The following is a 23,420-nucleotide window of genomic DNA, read 5'->3' as shown; positions in this document are numbered from 1 at the left end:
CCAGGGCCGGCCGGTGTGGCCGAGCGGTTCTAGGCGCTTCAGTTTGGAACCGCGTGACCGCTACGGTCGCAGGTTCGAATCCTGCCTCGGGCATGGATGGGTGTCATGTCCTTAGGTTAGTTAGATTTATGTAGTTCTAAGTTCTAGGGTACTGATGACCTCAGATGTTAAGTTCCATAGTGCTCAGAACCATTTGAACCATTTGAAGATCCAGGATGGAACGTAAAAATATTGTGAAAAGGAAAGTTGCTACTCACCATAGAGCGGAGATGCTGAGTCGCAGATAGGCACAACAGAAAGGTTGTCACTAATATAGCTTTCGGCCAGTAAGGCCTTCGTTAGAATTAGATGACAAACACACAAATTGTGATATTCGCTATTTTTGGCTTCGTTAAAACAGCAAGTAGTTAACACTTTCAGCCAGAAGGCAAATACTTGTTTATAAAGAATGATTAATGTATAATAAGGCGTCGCATAGCGACGGTGGAATTTCCTAAATAATGTAATTCATCGTCTTTGGGCGGCAATATAAACAGAAGAATACGGATCGATATGCGATCCTTCACTATTTTGTTAGCTGGAGAACAAATGAAGCCCTGAGCGCTAAACACTTGTACTGTTTTTCTCAGCTAAGACAGACGCAGATTGTGGTGGTCTGATCTAATTTTTACCAAATGTATAAAAACGTGCTCCGTCTAAGTTTGAGTGAAGTGTGAAAAGAAGAACTGTTATAACTTATCGTGACGACGCACGGGCGACTCAATAGGACAATGACTATATAAAAGAGCGGTAAACGGACATGAAACGGACATAAAAATCTACCGTCATTGTCGTACTAAGCATAAGGTACGATATATGTTTTAGTTATAATAAATATTTGTTCTGGAAATACTGAATCATTTAGCAGTGCTCATTCCTATCATCTCCTCAGTATTATTTTCGTTTTAATTCTGCATTTTGCTAAGATTACAGACACCAAGATCGGCAGTCCAATGTGCGTGTTACATTGACAAAAAGAAAATTGTTTTATCGTCTTCTTGCATCAGCTTTAATATTGAATTTCCCTTTTGTGTAAAGTTACAGTTGTTCTTGCGCCCTTAAGAACTTCCTGGTCCCTTAGGAAATTGTTTTGTCATAATAATAACTTCACGACTGGGTATGATCGTATCTACGATCATGAAGTAATTAGACGATAATGCAATTTCTTAATCAATAGCACGCTAGTTGTGACTGTCTCAAGCCACGCGAAACTGCAAGTAAAAACTATTCACATCTCATAATGCAATATTTTATGACAATGGTGAATCCATGAGTCTTACGCCAATTGTGATTAATAAAACAGTAAGAAATCTCAAAATCCAACTTTTCCAATGAATAACAACATCACTTTTATTTTGTTACATCACAACATACACACTCACGCAAACGCAACTCACACACGCATGCCGCGCGGAATTAGCCGAGCGGTCTCAGGCGCTGCAGTCATGGACTGTGCGGCTGGTCCCGGAGGAGATTCGAGTCCTCCCTCGGGCATGGGTGTATGTGTTTGTCCTTAAGATAATTTAGGTTAAGAGTGTGTAAGCTTAGGGACTGATGACCTTAGCAGTTAGGTCCCATAAGATTTCACACACATTTGAACATTTGAACTCACACACGCATGATTGCTGTCTCAGGCAACTGATGCCTGAGTTGCAGTCGTTTGTGTGTGAGTTGCGTATGCGTAAGTGTGTATGTGTGTGTTTGTCATCTAATTCTGACGAAGGCCTTACTGGCCGAAAGCTATATTTGTGACAACCTTTTTGTTGTGCCTATCTGCGACTCAGATGGTTCAAATGGCTCTGAGCACTATGGGACTCAACTGCTGTGGTCATAAGTCCCCTAGAACGTAGAACTACTTAAACCTCACTAACCTAAAGATATCACACACATCCATGCCCGAGGCAGCATTCGAACCTGCGACCGTAGCGGTCGCGCGGTTCCAGACTGGAGCGCCCAGAACCGCTCGGCCACTCCGGCCGGCTTGCGACTCAGCATCTCCGCTCTATGGTGAATAGCAACTTTCCTTTTCACAATGTTATTATTTAAAAATAGATACACTAAAAATTACATAGTGCAATATTAAAAACAAAACGGAAGATGAACATAATGACAACAAAGCTGCTAGGTGCCAAAAACTATTCACAGTCACAGGAAGAAGATTGCAAATGTCGTCCGCAGAGTGACAGAAAACTACGGTAAAAGTAACAGCAGGAGCTCCAGTGACGCAGAGTAACAAAACGGTTTTTCAGTTTCAGAATTTTGTTCAATGCGCCTAACGAATGGATGTACGAACAACTAAAAGCTTATTCAAGTAACTTGAGGGACAACCGTCGATATTTCGACAGGAGCACAGGCTGCCATTTTCAAGGCAAAACTGCAGCAAGTAAGCGCTGTGCAATTGGATTTGAAATATTGGTTTTCAGACAAACTCCGCAAACTCCGGAAAGATAACACTCACAGACGTACACTATAAACACTGGTGCCATCGCAACCCAAAAACGATGATAAAAGTTATCGACTGTGGAATTAATAATAAACCGGTGATGCAGCATAAATTCTGACTTTTTTTTTTTTTTTTTTTTTTTTTTTTTTTTTTTTTTCAAGTGAGAGAGCTGGATTCGATGCAGAATTTAAACAAAAGCGGCTATCTCTATTTATAAGGTCACTTGCTTATTTAATTTCCACAACTTACTTAATAACAATATCCCAATAGCTGGAAGTGCATGCCAGAATCTCCGTGTTGTTGTATTCCATAGGATGACCGCTGTCAAGACAACGTTCTGCAGTGGCGGATTTGCTCGGCTGTTGTGAGCGTGTGTGACGCTTATGCTCAGTACGACGGTGTTCCGCTGCAGGCCTGATAGTCCGGCCAATATGCGACATGCCACAACTGCAAGGAATACGGTAGACACCCTTCTTATCAAACCAAGCTCACCCTTTACGGAACCTTAAAGAACCCTGATCCTAGTTGTGGGTCGACAAACACACTTCATGCCATATTTCCGCAAAATACGACCAGGCTTGTTCGAAATGCTCGCTGTGTAACGCAAAAAGGCCGTAGACTTTGGTGCCACCTCGTAATTATCATCACCTCATTACTCGCTCAGTGCACAGTTGGTCGATAGCGCATCGCACGTGTAATCTGTCTTTCGCTATAACCATTTTGACGAAGGATGAATTCGAAATGGGCTAACTCAGTTGACAAACTCTCAGGGTCCGAGATGACATGGGCCCTGTGAACCAAGGTACGAACTACCCCTTCACGTTGAGCCGGAGAGTGACAACTATCAGTCATCAGATACAAGTCAGTGTGCGTAGGCTTCCCGTAAATGGCATGTCCCAACTTGCCATCCACCTTCCTCCTAACCAACACGTGAAGGAAGGGAAGACAGCCATTCTTTTCCATCTCAATCGTGAAACCACTATTCGGGTGAACTGAATTCAGGTGTTCTAAAAAGTCGTTCAAATTGTCACTGCCATGAGGCCAAATGGCTCCAATGGCTCTGAGCCCTATGGGACTTAACTTCTGAGGTCATCAGTCCCCTAGAACTTGCAACTACTTAAACCTAACTAACCTAAGGGCATCACAAACATCCATGTCCGAGGCAGGATTCGAACCTGCGACCGTAGCGGTCGCGTGGTTCCAGACTGTAGCGCCTAGAACCGCTCGGCTACTCCGGCCGGCGAAGAGGCCAAATAACAAAAGACGCTTTTAATGCAGAGGCTTACGATCTGTATCTTGAAATTACAAAATTGTGCCATGATTTGTTTAATGTCAATATGTTTAATGTTGTATGGCCACAAATTAATGACTATTTAGAGAATTATAAACAAGGTGTTATGTACAGGCAAGAAAAGAAAATCAGTAAGCTTTTCTGCCTTTTTCCACCTGAGAGATCTTCCGAAAAATTAAAAAAAGGTGACAATGTCTTTTATCACAGAGTTTCAAATAAGACTAATATTAATTTTACAGAAGCAGAAACTAGTCTGTTAGAAAAAGGGCTTAAGTATAATGTTAAACCAGATTTGACTAACAAGCAGGTCGTGCAGAATGTCCTTGTAGACCTGAAAACTGGTTTAGATTGCATAAAAATGGTTAGTGCTGTGCAAACTAGGATTCCTTATGATGTAACAAATATTTTTAGTAAATGTCATGCTGCTTCCCCTAATGCCTCATGGAATGACAAGGTCTTGATTAGGAATATTAATAAGAAACTTAAAGATAATGACGCTCTTATAACGAAAGCTAATAAGGGCTCTTCACTAGTATTTGCATGTAATGAAGAATATATTACTAAAACCATATCTGTTTTAGAAGAAAATGGTATTTCTAAACTGCAAGTCGATCCTACTCCCTCCCTCCAGAAAGAAATCAGATCAGCTGTTAACAACGCATTTGACGACGCAGCTTTACCCATGCTAAGGGAATGGCTTAATTTTGCACCGATCCCAAGCGTTTGCCAGTGGTTGATTTTATTAGTACTGTTGAACAGGGTGTTTATAACATAGCTCCTGATGTTGCAGAGGCGGCTAGGAGGCAGGCGTGTCGCGTCTTGACTGGCACACGTCCACCCTAGAGTAATACCACAAGAGCTGAAGGGCTATTTTATGTTCAGAGAGTTGATCCGGATATTGTTATTTTACCTGCGGGCGAGGGCAATACTGCCGTTGCTTTGGACGAGCAGGGTTACGTTCAAAAGACGCAGTGTTTACTGTCTGATTCGGCGTATAATAGGAATGGCGGAAATACGGAAGCGTCCGATCCCGCCCGTCTGCTTTGACCCATGACGTCACAAATATGGCGGAAACAAAAACAAACACACACACTTTCCACAAGAAGCCTAATGACATTATCGGGACAAGCGCAGGAAATAAGATGTTTTGGGTGGGGGGCAAACTAAATATAAACAAATTTAGACGCCTTGCGTAGCTACAACGTGTAAGTGAAGACAGCCATGCATGAATACCCACCCACCTCCCCAGGGGTCGTAACCCCTGCAACACATAGAAGATAAAGATGCTTCAGTAGCTGATTAGAGTTTTTTGTCTTTTTAAAAAAAAAATCTCACGGGATAGAACGAACAGATCAGAAAGATAAATATAATAAACTAAAACAGAAATTGGAGGAAACAGATAATTAAAATAAGTAATAAGCGTTTTTAAATTTAAAAAAATCTCACGAGATAGAACGAACAGATCAGAAAAGTAAACAAAATAAGATAAAACAGAACTGGAGACAGCCACACTCAAACCAAACTCCGCGCCGTCATGACGTCACACACGACAACACCCTTACGTCACGGGTCAAAGCCGACGCGTGGGATCGGACGCTTCTGTCGACCCGGAATGGCGCTGACCAGACAAAAAATGTTGAGTCTCTGAAGAAAAGTTTATCACAGGAGACCATTAGGGGTATTAATAGTTATTGTGTTGCTCGGCCTTGGCTATACGCACCCATGCCCCCCCCCCCCCCCCCCCAGAGTCCACGAGACAGGAGTTCCTCTTTGTCAGATTGTGACTAACATTGGTGCTCCGACACGTCGTGTAGAAAAACGCCTCGGTACTCTGTTGAGCCCTACAGTAGGTCGGTTTGAGCACCACTTTAAGAACTCGGCGGCTTTCTTACGTCCATTAGAGGGAATGCGTTTGAATGACTCCGATATTCTAGTAAGTTTTGATATGCTCTCTCTCTCTTTACTCGTGTTTCTCCTCCTGATTCGTTACGTCTGATTGAGGTTAGGTTTGGTGCTGAATGAGCGAACATATTTCGACGCGTGTTGACTTCCACTCATTTTTTATTGAATGACCAGTACTACGAACAGACAGGAAGCCGGTTGTCACCTATTACTGCCAATTTGTTAATGGAACATTTCGAGGAACGTGCCTTGGAGTCGGCGGCTTTCAAACCTGTAGGTTGCGCTCCCGTCGAAATATCGGCGGTTGCCGGTAACGTCATCCGGTTGCACTCCCGTATTTTTATCTGAACATTGTATACGCCGGGAGAAACTCGGGTCTCACAAATAAAAACATTTTTTTAGTACCGCTTTCCTGATCGAGTCCTCCAGCTTTCCATCGTAAGAGTTGAAAACCTGTGGCCAACATTTTTCTTGCACTACAGTTAGTCTGTCACAAGAACTAGAAATTAGTCTTCAGCGTCTTACGTAAAACAGCCAGAGAGTGAGTAAATATATTAAAACACATTATTGCGTAATTAATGCTCACCGACACACGTAGACCGTGCGGTTACAGGCAACAGCAACGCCAGAAGACAGTATCGATTTGCAGAATGCGCAACAGAGGACAGATGAATGGTACAGGATCATGTAGTTGATCCTGACGTAAATAAATGTAGCATACTGCGCATGCACAGGGAAAGAAATCCAGTACTGTACAACTACACTATTGGTAACACACTGCCGGAAACAGTATCTACCGTAAAATATCTAGGAGTAACTATAAAGAGCGAGTTTGGTCCTAGAACACTAAACGGGGTAAAATGACACATTGGTACTAAACCATCGAAAATTTTACTACTCCATAATTTATTCAAAGGAAGTCATAATTTATAGTGTATTCACTAGTTAATTACAATTGTAAGGTCTCCAGTGGTATGTCACATACAAAATCAGCACAAAATATCCTGTTTTACACCCTACACTGACACCAGATCGGCGGAAACGGCGAAATTCATACCAACAGCCACTGTAAATTTTGCGAGGGTTTAGTAATCTAAGATTAAGCGGAGTAACCAAATAAAAGCAATAGTAGAAAAAGCAGAGGCCACGCTGAGATTCATAGGAAGAATAGTAAGCAAATGTAACTCATTCACAAAGGAAGATGCGTTCAAAGTGCTTGTTCGACCGATTCGTCTATCTGTGATTCTTGCGTGAAGAGACGGGTAACGTATCACTTCCCCCTATATATATCTTTCGAAATGACCAAGACTAGAAAATTTTGGGAAATCGGAGCTAACACACAGGCTTACCGGCAATCATTCTTCCCATGAGCCAATCGCTTGTGGGACGAGGAAAGGGGAATTAGTTAGCAGTACTAGAAGTACCATCCACCACACACCGACACGTGGCTTGCGGAGTACTGATGTAGATAGAGTTAATTTTTTAATACTCATAAAATAGTGCCTAAGTAGACAATGTTTCGAAATCGAAAAACACATGTTATAGATAGCTAATCACTACGAAAACGGGCGAGACATTAACTCTGCCGTTTCAAATGGTTCATATGGCTCTGAGCACTATGGGACTTAACATCTGAGGTCATCAGTCCCCTAGACTTAGAACTACTTAAACCTAACTAACCTAAGGACATCACACACATCCATGCCCGCGTTAGGATTCGAACATGCGACCATAGCAGCAGCGCGGTTGCGGACTGAAGCGCCTAGAACCGCTCGGCCACAACGGCCGTCTAACTCTACCGTTTTTTCAGTCTTCAGCCCTAGGGTAAGTTTGATATAAATTTCCTTTCCCGTCACTTGACAGTTATCCTCTTGATTTTAGCATAAATGCAGCACCCCACATCGTCTACCGTCTGCAATCTATACTGCCGCTGAGATATTTTTCTTGCCATTCATTCAGCAAAACTTTTCAGCAACGTCTCGTGTCGTAATATGTGCTCAACAACTCTCTTCGATTCTTTGTTAGGTTTCTTTTCCCGACCTTGACTTATTGTAAGATGTATTTATTACTTATTCGATTAATCCATCTCATCTTCAACGATTTCAGGTAACACATGTTAAAAGTTGCTAACTTTTCTTTCCCACGCCCCAAGTTTCGCACATCAGCAGAGCTATGCTCCATACGTAGCTTATCATGAATCTTTTTCTAGTCTTATTGTTTATATTTTTGGAATTCAGCAGATTTTTTTTTCAGAAGGATCTTTTGTATCGTACAATCCTCGCTACTACGTATTTTTTGCATGTTGTTTTACTATCCTGTCTGGCAGATTCTTCCATTCTTTTAAAAGTAATTGGCCCAAATTTAACATTTAATCGTCCAGAATTTATCTTCTCTTCTCTTACGCCCTTGTCTTCCTTGAATCTTCGAACTGTCTTACCCAGGCAGTTAAGGGCGACCTACAGTTTAACACGTAAGCCGAACCGCTATGCAACTCGACATTTTTCACGTAGACAAATTGCTGTCAAAAGTGAAAGGCGCGACTGGTCACAGAATGAAATCCTTGGGTCGACTGCGGATGAATCTTGCACTTTTGAATTTGTAGCCGGATACTTGCCTTGTTGAACTACCAACAGTAAACGCTTATACGAGCAGAGTAAATTTGTGTTCCGGAAGCATGTGGTTCAAATTGTATGTGAAACAATCTGGATTATACACGGTACAGTCACGTTAATGTGAGCTCTGCCTATGTTCGACGTCAACGTGCAGTCATAACTCAGAGATGGCAGGTGGCAGCAGTGACGGTGGAGGCTATACAAAGCGTGTCGGATGGTCGTGGACAACTGTGGAGTCGTTGTTGTAATACGGAAACGGAGCGATCCATTTCACGTCCAAAAGGACGTGCTCATTGCTCATTGGCTTTCGGGCCAAGGGTGGATGCATTTCCGAAACGGCTAAGTCTGTGAACTATCCACTTGCCTCCGTGGTTTAAGTAAACTGAGGTGACAAAATAAAGGGATAGCGATATGAACATATGCATGTAGTGTTTTTATTACGTACACTAGGCATAAAAGAGCAGTGTATTGGCGAAACTGTCACTCGTAATCTGGTGATTCGTGTGAAAGGGTTTCAGACATGATTATCGCCGTACGAGGGGAATTAACAGACTTTGAACGCGGAATGGTAGGTGGAGCCAAACACACAGGACATCCCATTTCGGAAATCGTTAGGGAAATCAGTATTCAGAGCGCCGAGGGCGTATCGAGAGTACCACATTTCAGGCTTTACCTCTTACCCCTGAAAACGCAACAACGCAATGGCCAACGGCCTTCACTTGATGACGGAAAACAGCGTCGTTTGCGTAGAGTTATTGCTAACACACAAGCAACACTGCATAAATCAATGTGCGGCGTACGACCAATGCATCTGCCAGGACAGCGCGGTGAAATTTAGCGTTAATGGGCTATGGCGAAACAGACGACCGACGCGAGTACCTTTGCTAAGGGTTCAACATCGCCTGCAGCGCCTCTCCTGGGCTGGTGACCTTATCGGTTGGACTCTACAAGACTGGAAAACCGTGGCCCGGTCATATTGAAAGGGTACAGTACCGCCCGACATTGAAAATACGTACAACATACTTCATTATTTTTGTCAGAACAACACATTTTTTTTGTAAAATAACTCAATTTCAATTAATACAGCGAAGCCGGATACCAGTGTGGGAAAGAATGACAATTTATTTATTTAATTGATCACATGTACACTCTCACAAAGTAAATCCCTACATCCAGTTTGGTGAGATCTGTGAAATGAATGAATGTATGGTTGTCTGCTAACTGCAGATAGTGAATGTGAATATATGATCATCTTTGAGACGATCCTTTGGTGGGACCAAAGAGATGAAACTTACCTGAGCTTTGAGCGCCTTAAATATGGCTGACCAATATGGTAGCAAGGTGCTCCCCCACTTCAGCAGGGTGCAAGAGGACCTCGAGAACGGCCATGTTTCAGCACTCTGCTGCTGAATCTTGTGCTGTTATGACCTGTTTTAGTTGTGCTCCGTAATGACGAAAGAGTGAAGACATGGTATGCATGTGGAATATTTAAGAGTAGTTTGAAATAATAATTTCTCTATTTCAGGAACTTTTGTGGGGAGAATTAAATGTCAGGCAGGTAATATTAATGGGATTGTAGTAATCTTCGGAAGTGACCAACGGTCACAATGAAACCACGTGTAGCAATAAGTTGAAATACTTCCGTGTGCTTAAGTTAAGCTGAATTACTAGCGTGTGTACAATAAGTTGAAATATTTAAGAAATAGCGTGTGTACCATAAGTTGAAATATTTAAGAAATGGCGTGTGCAGGACTTGAAATTAGAGACGAGTACTTCCACGTGGTGAGTACTGTGTGAGTCTCAAACTGTGTATGAGACAAAAGATAAAGAGAAGCACTCGTCCATGGTATCAGTTGAGGACTCGCGTGTGTGATGAATATGTTCTTAATATTACTTTGCATGATATGGTTCCGTGTGACGCTAGATTCAAACTCTGAGAGAGAAGCAGGTGAGTCGGCCGTCTATCCAGCAACGCCACTTGGCTTGCATTGCACAGGAAGACATGCATATATCTCCAGAGTTCATAGTAGGAAAGTAGAATTACGAAGTGGGGCAGTGTCGTATGAAATTAGGATAAATATTAATTGAAGTGGGAAAGCTGAAAATGATAATGTTGTGACTATTACCTGTGTAGTATTTCATATTATAGTGTGGTGTATGTCATGTAATTTGGGTATGTGTGGTTTGCATGGGAGAGTAGCGAGGTAGTTTCAAAAGATTAGTGGGTTATGCTTGTTCCTTCTGTACCGCTCGGTCTGGAGGAAAGTTTCGTGATGATGATTGTGAGAGTCGAAGTGTGAGAAATAATAAAAGATCCACCATCCTATCCAGAAAGTGCACTGTAGCGTTTAATAATTACGAGACCATAATATAGAGTTTCACCAATGTAAAGCCATGGCCACTGGGCGGAATTTCTCATGTGTTATTGTTGTAGGTTATAGAATTTGTGTGTTTAGGTTATAGAATTTATCGGAATAAATAAGATAGTGAAAAGAAAAATATTGGTAGACTTTTCCTTCGAATTGTATGTTGTCATGATGTCCCGAATTTATAATGTGTGCGCCATTCATATTCAGTGCGGTGGCCACGTGTTGATAAAAGCCGTTAAATAAAAGACATAAATAAAATGTGGTATTGCCAGTGCGTAATGAACAGTCTGAGTTCTGTAAATCACTGATAGTCAGATGTGCGTTTCCGTTGCGTATTATTCATACTCGATAAATAAGAATGAATCCACTCGCTTGTCAGACCACTCATCTTGCAGGCCTGACTGCTTGATGCCATAGTATGAGCAAGGCATGTGGGTGCCTCTCAATATGAGTCCCGATTTCAGTTGGTAAGAGCCGATGGTAGGGTTCGAGTGTGGCGCAGACCTCACGAAGCCGTGGCCGCAAGTTGTCAAAAAGGCGCTGTGCAAGCTGGTGGCGGCTCCATAATGGTGTGAGCTGTGTTTGTGTAGAATAGACTGCGTCCTTTGGTCCGACTGAACCGATAATTTACTGGAAAATGTTTTGTCCGGCTACGTGCAGACCATTTGCAGCCATTCACGGATTTCATGTTCCCAAACAACGATGGAGTTGTCACTGGGCGACATCTGTTCGCTATTGGTTTGAAGAACATTGTAGACAATTTGAGTGAATGATTTGGTCAACGAGATCCCCAACACAAATGCCATCGAACATTTATGGGACATAATCGAGACGTCAGTTCGTCTACACACGGAGTAGATGTAGATCCCACGGGCACCGAGGCAACTGTAATGCATCACGGGTCGTAGGTGACAGGATTGGATTGGATTGTTTGGGGGAAGAGACCAAACAGCGAGGTCATCGGTCTCATCGGATTAGGGAAGGACTGGGAAGGAAGTCGGCCGTGCCCTTTCAATGGAACCATCCCGGCATTTGCCTGGAGTGATTTAGGGAAAGCACGGAAAACCTAAATCAGGATGGCCGGACGCGTGATTGAACCGTCGTCCTCCCGAATGCGAAGGTGACAGGAGTGAACGACAGTTGCAGTGATGTGTACGATCAGATATGCAACTATCGCCCAGATGAACCAAGAGGCTACCAACAGTGTCTCCCCATCGGCCGTTCAGCGAACGTCGCACCATATGTGCCTTAGCAGCAGACCGGTTCGTGCACCCATCCTGACTGATTTTCATCGGCGATGAAGGCTGTAATTTGTACGCCAATATCGCAACTGGACGCCCGTGAGTGGCTGCAGATGGCCCTTTTAGATGAACCATGTTTTATGCTCCATCAGACAGGAAGCAAACACTTTGCAACAATCGTCGGAAGGGTCCAGACCGGAGAAGGGAGTATTATGGTCTGGAGAATGTTATCGTGGGATTCCCTGGGTGATCTCGTCATCCTAGAAGGCACAATGGAACAACACAATGAAAGGGTCCTGTAGCCACCTTTCATTAGTCCGGTAGCCCATTTTCACTACCATTTCTCTTTCTTTTCCTTGTTTCTCTTTTCTCATAACTCTCATAGCGATTTGATTTCATGAATGTGGTTGTGTGTCAGGTTGCTAGACGGTGGCGTTGTCTGCTGCAGGAAGTCTGCGATAGCCATACAGATTCTGCAGCAGTTGTACAGCATAGCCAACTCTGGTAGTGGTCAAGTAGGAGAAGAGGTTTGCGCTACTTGTGAGAAATCCACCTGCGTTAGGTTGCTGGCGGAAATGTCATCTTTGGGTTTTCCGGGACACGTGGAGCGTGGAAGAGGCTGGAGATGAAAAAGGGAGGCATTCTGCCGCCGGTACGGGAAGCGTCCACAGCTGTGCTCAAGTCGAAGAAGGGTGAGTTAGGCTGACCGCGTGGCGCGTTATTAATTGGCGAGAGGAGAGCTATTAGCTTTTGGTCTCGCTTTTCAACTCTGAAAGATTGCTTTGCCTTGTTGCAGCAAGGAATGCAAAACTTTGGCAGATTTTTTTAGTAAATTACTATAGCAGACTTGGATCCGCCGGAAGAGCGCCACACAAAGGTGTCGATAAGAAGTGAGCACTCGCTTCTGTATGAATGTCTGTCTGCCTTCAGCTGTGCCTGTATAAGCTTTTATTTTTCTAAACATTAATAGCTTTGCCTTCTCGTAAATTTTCCTTGCTTTATGTATCTTTCGTCCGTGGGGAACCAACCACGTGGTTGAACATTGGAGTTTATTGGGCTACCGTCATCATTAGCTGTCCGATCACATGTTTGTTTTAAAGAATGTTAACTGTTCATGATTGTGTGATGTGATATTGTTGCAACTTGGCCACGATACCTAGAAATTGCGTCTCCACAAACCACGTGGGCACGCGGGTGTACTGCGAAACGGTGTACCGCTTCATTAGTTATTGCGATCAGTTATCAGGCAACAGCAGTTGTATGAATGATTCACACCAATTATTTTAGGTGTAGATTATAACGGTGAATGTATCGATGCTATTCTTTAATGTTTTAGGAATTACTGTTATCAGGAATTGTGTACATGCCTCACATCCATATCTGAGGAATAAATGATTTTATCCACAATTTTCTCTTGTATTCCGAGGTTACGTTTTGTCACCTAAGCCACTCACCTCATAGCTTTCCCGTTAGCACATCCAACGTGTTTCCTTAGGCACAGGTCCAGTATTTAGTTTCCCCTTTTATTTTAAAACAAATGCTTTAGATTAAGACTTATTTTCAGGTGTGTTGCTGGGAGCTGATCTTATGCACAGTGTTCATGCATTTTCTATTTTATTTTAAGTGTTTGATTCTCGTGAAGAGTGCACGGGCAATACTATTAATTACATCGCGTCCCCTGTGAGCGATATCACAACGTATGCATTTTTATGAGGTTTTGGTCTGTGACCAAATTAATTTATTTTCCGACTCGGCCAAACCTTTGATTAGTTGTATGGCTAGAGCCAGTGGGGACCCTAATCTTAACGTAATAACCCGTAGAAACAGGTTAGTTACTACAAGTATTCATCTACAATTTGGAACCACGTATAACCCTATATGCAGTTTTTTTTTTTTTTCCCTCGGCACTATGGCATCTACCATCAGGACACTGCAACGTGTCACACAGCTCGTAACATATGTGCGTGACTCGAAGAGCATAAGGATGAATTTACAGTACTCGCCTGGCCCCAAACTCACGGATTTAAACTCAGTCCAGGATCTGCGGGAGCACCTCGATCGGGTTGTTCAATTGAAACCTGGACACGGCACTGGAGCCGTGGCTCCACATCCCTGTCGGTAGCTTCCAGAACCTCAATGACTCTCCTCCTCCATGTCTCCTAGCGGTCCGCGGTGCGAAGGTGGTCACTCAGGCTTTTGACAAGTGGTCACACTAATGTGACTGGACAGTGCTTTTGCCGTAGTTCATCTAAATCGTTTAAGGCTAAAGCTGGAACGGTTTCTTGACAAACGATATCTCGTGTCCATCATTGCCTAACTGAGTGTGTGTTACATCCCTGACGAACTTTGTGTATATGGTGAATGTCTGTAGATGGCAGCAAGATTTCTGAAACGATTGGTGACTTTTTGTCTATGGTGGAACTGTTGTCACAGCGTTTGCTTTTTACATCAGCAATCGAGTGTAAGCACTTTTTCCTAAGAGGAGGTTTACTATCTTTGGCCTGAAAAATGCATGTTCTTTGAGAATTTTTTTCTCGGTCTGTGTTGTACAGTACTGGCCATTAAAATTACGACACCACGGAGATGACGTGCTACTGACGCGAAATTTAACCGACAGGAAGAAGACGCTGTGATATGCAAATGATTAGCTTTTCAGAGTATTCACACAAAGTTGGCGCCGGTGGCGACATCCACAACGTGCTGACATGAGGAAAGTTTCCAACCAACGAACAGCAGTTGACCGGTGTTGCCTGGTGAAACGTTGTTGTGATGCCTCCGTGTAAGGAGGAGAAATGCGTGCCATCACGTTTCCGACTTTGACAAAGGTCGGATTGTAGCCTATCGCGATTGCGGTTTATCGTATCGCGACATTGCTGCTCGCGTTGGTCGAGATCCAATGACTGTTAGCAGAATATGGAGCCGATGGGTTCAGGAGGGTAATACGGAACGCCGTGCTGGATCCCAACGGCCTCGTACCATTAGCAGTCGAGATGACAGGCATCTTATCCGCATGGCTGTAACGGATCGTGCAGCCACGTCTCGATCCGTGGGGGCAGGAAGTTCGCATCCTGTTCTGAGGCAACAGCATCTTCATTCATTTGGTGCAAGACAACAACCATCTGCGCGAACAGTTCGACGACGTTTGCAGCAGCATGGACTATCAGCTCGAAGACCGTGGCTGCGATTACCCTTCACGCTGCATCACAGACAGGAGCGCCTGCGATGGTGTACTCATCGACGAACCTGGGTGCACGAATGGCAAACCGTCATTTTTGCGGACGAATCCAGGTTCTGTTTACGGCATCATGATGGTCGCATCCGTGTTTGGCGACATCGCAGTGAACGCACATTGGAAGCGTGTATTCGTCATCGCCTTACTGGCGTATCACCCGGTGTGATGGTATGGGGTGCCATTGGTTACACGTCTCGGTCACCTCTTGTTCGCATTGACGGCACTTTGAACAGTGGACGTTACATTTCAGATGTGTTACGACCCGTGGCACTACCCTTCATTCGATCCCTGCGGAACCCTACATTTCAGCAGGATAATGCACGACCGCATGTTGCAGGTCCTGTACGGGCCTTTCTGGATACAGAAAATTTTCGACTGCTGCCCTGGCCAGCGCATTCTCCAGATCTCCCACCAATTGAAAACGTCTGGTCAATGGTGGCCGAGCAACTGGCTCGTCACAATATGCCAGTCACTACTCTTGATGCATTGTGGTATCGTGTTGAAGTTGCATAGCCAGCTGTACCTGTACACGCCATCAAGCTCCTCTGTTTGACTCAATGCCCAGGCGTATCAAGGCCGTTATTACGGCCAGAGGTGGTTTTTCTGCGTAGTGATTTCTCAGGACCTTTGCACCCCAATTGCGTGAAAATGTAATCACATGTGAGTTCTAGTATAATATATTTGTCCAATGGATACCCGTTTATCATCTGCATTCCTTCTTGGTCTAGCAATTTTAATGGCCAGTAGTGTAGATATCAATGTCAAATTTGGTCAAAATGTTTATTGATATTTCCTCTACAAACTGGAACTTTTTCGAGCGGAAACGTAAAAGAGCAAAGGCGGAAGTGCCGTCGGAACGAAACAAAATTTCGACGTAGACTTCAACGCGCAGTATGTCATACGTCAGCCGGCTCGTCTGAAATCCAAACTGAGTTGACGTGAGGGAAGTATGTAGGATTCTTTAGGAGTTGTACCTCGCTTAAGTTATTTGGACCATAGGAAACAAAATGGCGGCCATTTGAAACAAAATAGGTTTTTTTCATCGATTTTTCAACTTGGTCGGCCAAGTAAAAATATTTATAGTTGATGGATCGGAATAAAAGTGGTACAACTCCTAAACAATTTAGTTAGCTTCGTCGGAAACAAAGAGTCATGCAATCAGTTCAGTAGATTTGAAGATACCATACCGCGAGATAAAAAAAGGTCATTTCGAGAAAAACGCGTTTGAAGTTTTGACTACATGTAAATGCAATATTATGCAACTTAGTTCTATCTGCTATTCCGGGTCCATAAACTAGTCCTTCCTCTTCCTCATAGAGGGCGTTCTGCTCGATCTGGGCCATACTGCCCTGCTCCAAGCCGCTCGTACGGGCGGTCGGTTTTCGGCCGGTTGAATCCGGTGGTCGTCCGAATGCTTGGCGAACTGCGTCGAATAGAGTCCCAGGGTGGCGTTCATCGTTGTCATGGTCTTCAGAATTGCTGAATACCCTTCGTTGAAGCTGCTGACTGCCAGGAAAGACGCAATCTCTACAGTCTTCGCACCAGAATGCAAATGCTTGGGAGCTAACTTCCAAACACACGCGTTCAAAATTTCATTTGAATTTTGCGTGTTTCCTCCCAAGCACCGGTACAATAACTCGTCCTCCGAAAGGGCCTCGTAGATCGGATGAATCACTTTTTGAACTTCTTTGAAGAGCGGCTGGTCGTGTTGATATTCGTCCGGATGCCCGGTAGCCTCTGCAATGCGCCACTTGCACCAACTAGTTTCCCCAGCCGGACAATTTTGATGTTGTGTGTGGTCATCCGTCGAACAATTGTGCAAATACGTTGCCCAAATTGCCTTCTTCATCTGTTCCACCGAATTGGAATGCCGTCGGATTGCCAAGCCGTAGTACTTCGTAAGCTCTTTGATCACTTGGTTCTTGGGCAAGCACATAGAAGAATTTTTCGAGACTACAAAGTCGAAATTCCCAAAAAAAAAAAAAACTGATGCGTGAAAAAGGCCGATTTCAGGCAGGTGCATTTTTTTGTTCAACCGCGAATATACAAACATTTCCGTTCCGTATTCGGTAATACCGTTTCAGGGTGGATTGTAAACACTTTTATGGATCCAAAAATGCAACTTAAAAAAGAATCGATTTTTTGAACCAAAACGTAGGAAAACCATACTGTACATTGTCATGGCTTATAGTGGGAACTGTCGATCGCATCGAATGAGCATTCTGCAGGACAAACAGTGTATATCATTGAACAAATCAGAAGCGGTCAAGCAAACATTTCGACATCATTCATTGAACCACAACTTACGTAATATTGTACGCGTCTTAACACTTTTGTTAACAGCACTTTGTTTCTAACACAATGAAACGTATAGCAGCACGTTTTAACGTAACAGTAAACTGTATTCTTTAATACAGCGTAAATATTACTGGAGGTTAAAGTATGGCAGAATGCTAATAGTGAACGGGGGCCCAAGACTTTTAATTGCGGTGCCAACACTCTCAGTTGCACGAAAACTGTTGGTATCAATTACGTGAATACACTTTCCTACAGTTACCGAAAAACTGCAGTGATTGCAACGCTGAAGGTATGTCCTGGAAGTAACTCTTCGACAGCTACAGCTGCTGACGCCATAGTCGGATTAATTTCAGAGAGTAATTACAGAGACACATCTGGAGTCGCCGCTCTCAAAGACAGGCACTATATATAAAGTTGCTGCTCCGTACCTCTTCATTAATCCTCAGGAATAAGATTTTATCTCAGTGTCGTCGTAACAAGACCTCCGCGTTAGAAAAGTTGCCACGCCGGACGGCTGACGCGCTGCCATCTGTTATAGTGGTAGCAGATTCATGATGCTGTGTTCCAGCACTGCATCTGAAAACAGCCCACAGAGCCGAAGTGGAGGTGGCTGATATACAAGTTAACTCCATGTGCTGTTCCAGAGAAACCTTCAGGTTTTCTCCTAAAAACAAAGTATCGCACTTCTCTTTAACGTAGCACTAAACGACTAACCCGGGACTTGGTCATCCAGTTCCAGTTGTAAGTAAAACCCCGACATCGTGTTAAACTGAATGACCTATATGCACATTCTTAGATTATATTCATGATACATCGATAAGTTGTGGACTGTGTCAGCTGACCTACAAAAATATTTTTTTTCGGTGAATCCTAGAGGACGTGCTCTTCATTTACACCCATGTTCAGAAAAAAAACAGGACGCCTTGAACGACTAGAGACAGGACATTCATATTCACAGGAAATGTACATTACTATGTTCTGTAGAAATTATTAGCGTTTCAGTCGCCTCGGTTCAGCATGTGTCCTGTTGCCTAGTAGGTACAGGGTCCGCCATGATCCCTCACAACGTGTTCCATGCATGATAGCATCGACGCGTATAAGGCGCGAATGGCATTCTACGATATAGCCATCCTGCTGCATTAAGCTGTTTCCAAAGTCATCTGGCATTGGGTCACAGCGCTGCAGCTATCGTTTCACCACATCCCTCAAATTTTTCGATCAGCGACTATTCTGGTGATCTGGCGGGTCAGGGCAAAAGACTGACATTATGTGATACCAAGAAGGCACGTGTTCGTGCAGCAACATGTGGTCGTGCATTGTCTTGTTGAAAAATGGCGTCTGCGGTGTTGTGTAGAAAGGACACGGCTACGGGTCGCAGGATGTCATTCACGTAGGTCGCACTAGTCACAGTGTGCTGGACACGCACCAACTGCGATTTGTGGTTGTAAGCAATAGCACACCATACGGCCTTGAGCTGGCGCTGTATGTCTCGTGCGAATGCAGTCACTGTGATGCCCCCCCCCCTCCCCCCCGTCTGCGCCGAGCCAAAATGCGGTCATCATTTTCAAACAAACAGAACCTGGATTCGTCTGAAAACAGTATCTAATGCCATTCCTATCTGCAATGACGTAGTTCCATACACAACTACTTTCTGGCATGTTTCTGTACATTCGTCAAAGGTAGGCGGAGAAGTAGACGAAGCGCACGTAAGCCACGCTGTAATAAATGACGACGGACTGTCACCCCTGATAGTGTACGATGTGTTACACTGTTCCATTGTTGCGCGCCAGAGAGTAGGAGTACGCAGATCTGTCCTGCAATACTATTTGGATGAGTTGTCAGTCTTCTCGGGGGGGGGGGGGGGGGGGCTGAGAGACCTGACCCATCTAGTTGTGTTTTATGGCCTTCCGTGAACCTTTCTGAACACGCCCGTTGCACTGTCGAAACACTTCGTCCGAAATGAGCATCAATTTCCCGGGTGGATGCATGACATTCTGTCAAACTCGCTGATTTGTTGGTACGGTTCGCACAGACCTCTGCGAGGCATGCTGCACATCTGCTCAAGTCACACTGATCCACTACCTTCGGATTATGGCGACAACGAGAGCCACACGCACATTTTACAGGTAGGTGATGTTGCGCCGCGATATCAATGTTGATCTTGAAATCGCGGGCCGACATGATTCAGATGCCAATCATTTCTGCAGAACATAGTAATGTGCCTGTCCTGTGAAAGTGAACGTCATATCTGCAGTCGTTCACGGTGTCCTGTTTTTTTTTTTTTTCTGGCCATGAGTGTACATGAATTTTACAGGGCAACAAAAATTTGACTTTCAGTATTTCATATAATTATTTACTGACTTCAAATTTTAAAATTTGAGATAATCTGCTCATTAAAAGGTACAACCTTATCACATACGTCTGATGTGCCTGAGACGTACAGAGTCTCACCTTTATCTACGGAAATGATGTAGGCTGAAGCAATGAATTGAAATTTTATGCAGAATGGAGGAGGAGGGAGGGGGAAAAGGAAGGGGGAGGGATGGAAGTAATTATATCAGCTGCATTGGGACTTTGTGCGGAATCAGTGGCTGGACTGGGTCTCGAACCCAGTATCTCCTACTTACTTTTCTTTTTGTTGATAATGTGTGCCGCAACGGGACTCGAACCCGGGACCTCATGCTTACTTTTTTCTTATTCTTTTTTACAGTTGCCTTAACTGCCTTTTTTTGCAGGCAAGTGCAGTACCGCCTTTTTGTACATGGAAACAGGAACGATAGAAAACAAAAAAAACTGCCTTTTTGTTGGAGTGTAGGCAGTTGCGTTAACACCTGCGCCGCTCGCACACAGTGTTTATCGTCAAAGCACTGTCTACCTCTGCGCGATCCCTGGCAGACTCATCTGCCCACTCAGTGCCACCTATCCACGGCCCCTATCCACGTCCTCTACGCTCGCTAGTCATAAATTACCACTGGAGGTCGAACGTAAATGTGCATCCGCGCTCGAGATTATGGATTCATTGCCCATCGAGGCGAACCAAACACGTAAATGTGTGGTGTCCGTTCTTTCGGACCTGTCCAAAAGAACAGACACCACGCATTTATATAATACACTCCTGGAAATTGAAATAAGAACACCGTGAATTCATTGTCCCAGGAAGGGGAAACTTTATTGGCACATTCCTGGGGTCAGATACATCACATTATCACACTGACAGAACCACAGGCACATAGACACAGGCAACAGAGCATGCACAATGTCGGCACTAGTACAGTGTATATCCACCTTTCGCAGCAATGCAGGCTGCTATTCTCCCATGGAGACGATCGTAGAGATGCTGGATGTAGTCCTGTGGAACGGCTTGCCGTGCCATTTCCACCTGGCGCCTCAGTTGGACCAGCGTTCGTGCTGGACGTGCAGACCGCGTGAGACGACGCTTCATCCAGTCCCAAACATGCTCAATGGGGGACAGATCCGGAGATCTTGCTGGCCAGGGTAGTTGACTTACACCTTCTAGAGCACGTTGGGTGGCACGGGATACATGCGGACGTGCATTGTCCTGTTGGAACAGCAAGTTACCTTGCCGGTCTAGGAATGGTAGAACGATGGGTTCGATGACGGTTTGGATGTACCGTGCACTATTCAGTGTCCCCTCGACGATCACCAGTGGTGTACGGCCAGTGTAGGAGATCGCTCCCCACACCATGAAGCCGGGTGTTGGCCCTGTGTGCCTCGGTCGTATGCAGTCCTGATTGTGGCGCTCACCTGCACGGCGCCAAACACGCATACGACCATCATTGGCACCAAGGCAGAAGCGACTCTCATCGCTGAAGACGACACGTCTCCATTCGTCCCTCCATTCACGCCTGTCGCGACACCACTGGAGGCGGGCTGCACGATGTTGGGGCCTGAGCGGAAGACGGCCTAACGGTGTGCGGGACCGTAGCCCAGCTTCATGGAGACGGTTGCGAATGGTCCTTGCCGATACCCCAGGAGCAACAGTGTCCCTAATTTGCTGGGAAGTGGCGGTGCGGTCCCCTACGGCACTGCGTAGGATCCTACGGTCTTGGCGTGCATCCGTGCGTCGCTGCGGTCCGGTCCCAGGTCGACGGGAACGTGCACCTTCCGCCGACCACTGGCGACAACATCGATGTACTGTGGAGACCTCACGCCCCACGTGTTGAGCAATTCGGCGGTACGTCCACCCGGCCTCCCGCATGCCCACTATACGCCCTCGCTCAAAGTCCGTCAACTGCACATACGGTTCACGTCCACGCTGTCGCGGCATGCTACCAGTGTTAAAGACTGCGATGGAGCTCCGTATGTCACGGCAAACTGGCTGACACTGACGGCGGCGGTGCACAAATGCTGCGCAGCTAGCGCCATTCGACGGCCAACACCGCGGTTCCTGGTGTGTCCGCTGTGCCGTGCGTGTGATCATTGCTTGTACAGCCCTCTCGCAGTGTCCGGAGCAAGTATGGTGGGTCTGACACACCGGTGTCAATGTGTTCTTTTTTCCATTTCCAGGACTGTAGAATTAAAATTTGTACCAGCTAGTAAGCAGAAAGCCCGCATGTCGTGGTCGTGCGGTAGCGTTCTCGCTTCCCACGCCCGGGTTCGATTCCCGGCGGGATCAGGGATTTTCTCTGCCTCGTGATGGCTGGGTGTTGTGTGCTGTCCTTAGGTTAGTTAGGTTTAAGTAGTTCTAAGTTCTAGGGGACTGATGACCATAGATGTTGAGTCCCATAGTGCTCACAGCCATTTGAACCATTTTTTTAGTAAGCAGAAGACCATGGTACGAATCCTGGCACTGGTACGAATTTTAATTCATTGCTTCAGCCCACATCGTTACCGTGTATAATCTTATTTTAAGTGTTTTAACACAAAGACAGGCATTACAGTCAGAAACCGTGTATAAGTCTTAAGGCAGAGAAAGTCAACAGCGTGCAAATTACACAGACTATATCCGTCCAGTATTTGAAAACGTAAGCACTCAGCGACTTCCAACAAGCTGTACACATAATTTCAAACCTTTACGAAGTTGAGTTGTTTCTCTGACAAATCTCTCCCCCTCCTCTCCCCCTGCCAAAAATCAAAAAGAAAATGACTGAAAGAAAGAAGTTTTTCGCTTACTAAGACTCGCTACCCATGCAGTAAACAGCAGCATCAGGCACAACGTTTTGATTTATTATTCCTTTACTATTAACTCTGCTGGGAAACATTTTGCAGACAGTACCTACACATACTTCTAAATGTACCTGCAAATGGTTCAAATGGCTCTGAGCACTATGGGACTTAACATCTGAAGTCATCAGTCCCCTAGAACTTAGAACTACTTAAACCTACCTAACCAAAGGACATCACACACATCCATGCAGGAGTCAGGATTCGAACCTGCGACCGTAGCGGTCGTGCGGTTCCAGACTGAAGCGCCTAGAACCGCTCGGCCACATCGGCTGGCAAATGTACCTGCAAAATTATATTATTGTGTGACACATAGATCAGGTGATATGACGTCAAAAACACTGAGATCCATAAAAAACCAGTTTCTGCTTAAGGTTTAGCACAAATTACCCAAACTATACTTCTTCAGCATTTGGTAATGAGAGCATTTAGCGACTTCCAAAAAATTCATTTAAAAACCTTTTCTAAACTTTTTATCGTTTACATGATTAGTCTGAAATATTAAACACATTAACTCACTTATGCATAAATCAGAAACTTGAGTTGTTTCATACAAGGGACTCCAATTCTTTAAGAAATTGGGGGTCTACTAGTCTAGCGCCAATCCAGAATCACGGGTAGCATACCAACCTGGTGTGCTATAATCTCACACGACGCCTCCACCGCACGTTTTCCCGGGTACATTGCAGTGGCCTGGAAGGCGAAGATAGCCGGTGGCTCGGACGTTCATAGATGTGAACAAGAATTTTTTCCCAAAATTGTTAATAAAAGGATTTTCCCCACTTGTAATCCTTCTCCTATCTCGGAGC

The sequence above is a fragment of the Schistocerca cancellata genome, chromosome 5, assembly GCF_023864275.1.
Source record: "Schistocerca cancellata isolate TAMUIC-IGC-003103 chromosome 5, iqSchCanc2.1, whole genome shotgun sequence".
Taxonomy (NCBI): Eukaryota; Metazoa; Arthropoda; class Insecta; order Orthoptera; family Acrididae; genus Schistocerca; species Schistocerca cancellata.
The sequence above is the reverse complement of the archived record's forward strand: the minus strand, read 5'-3'. Positions refer to the sequence as shown.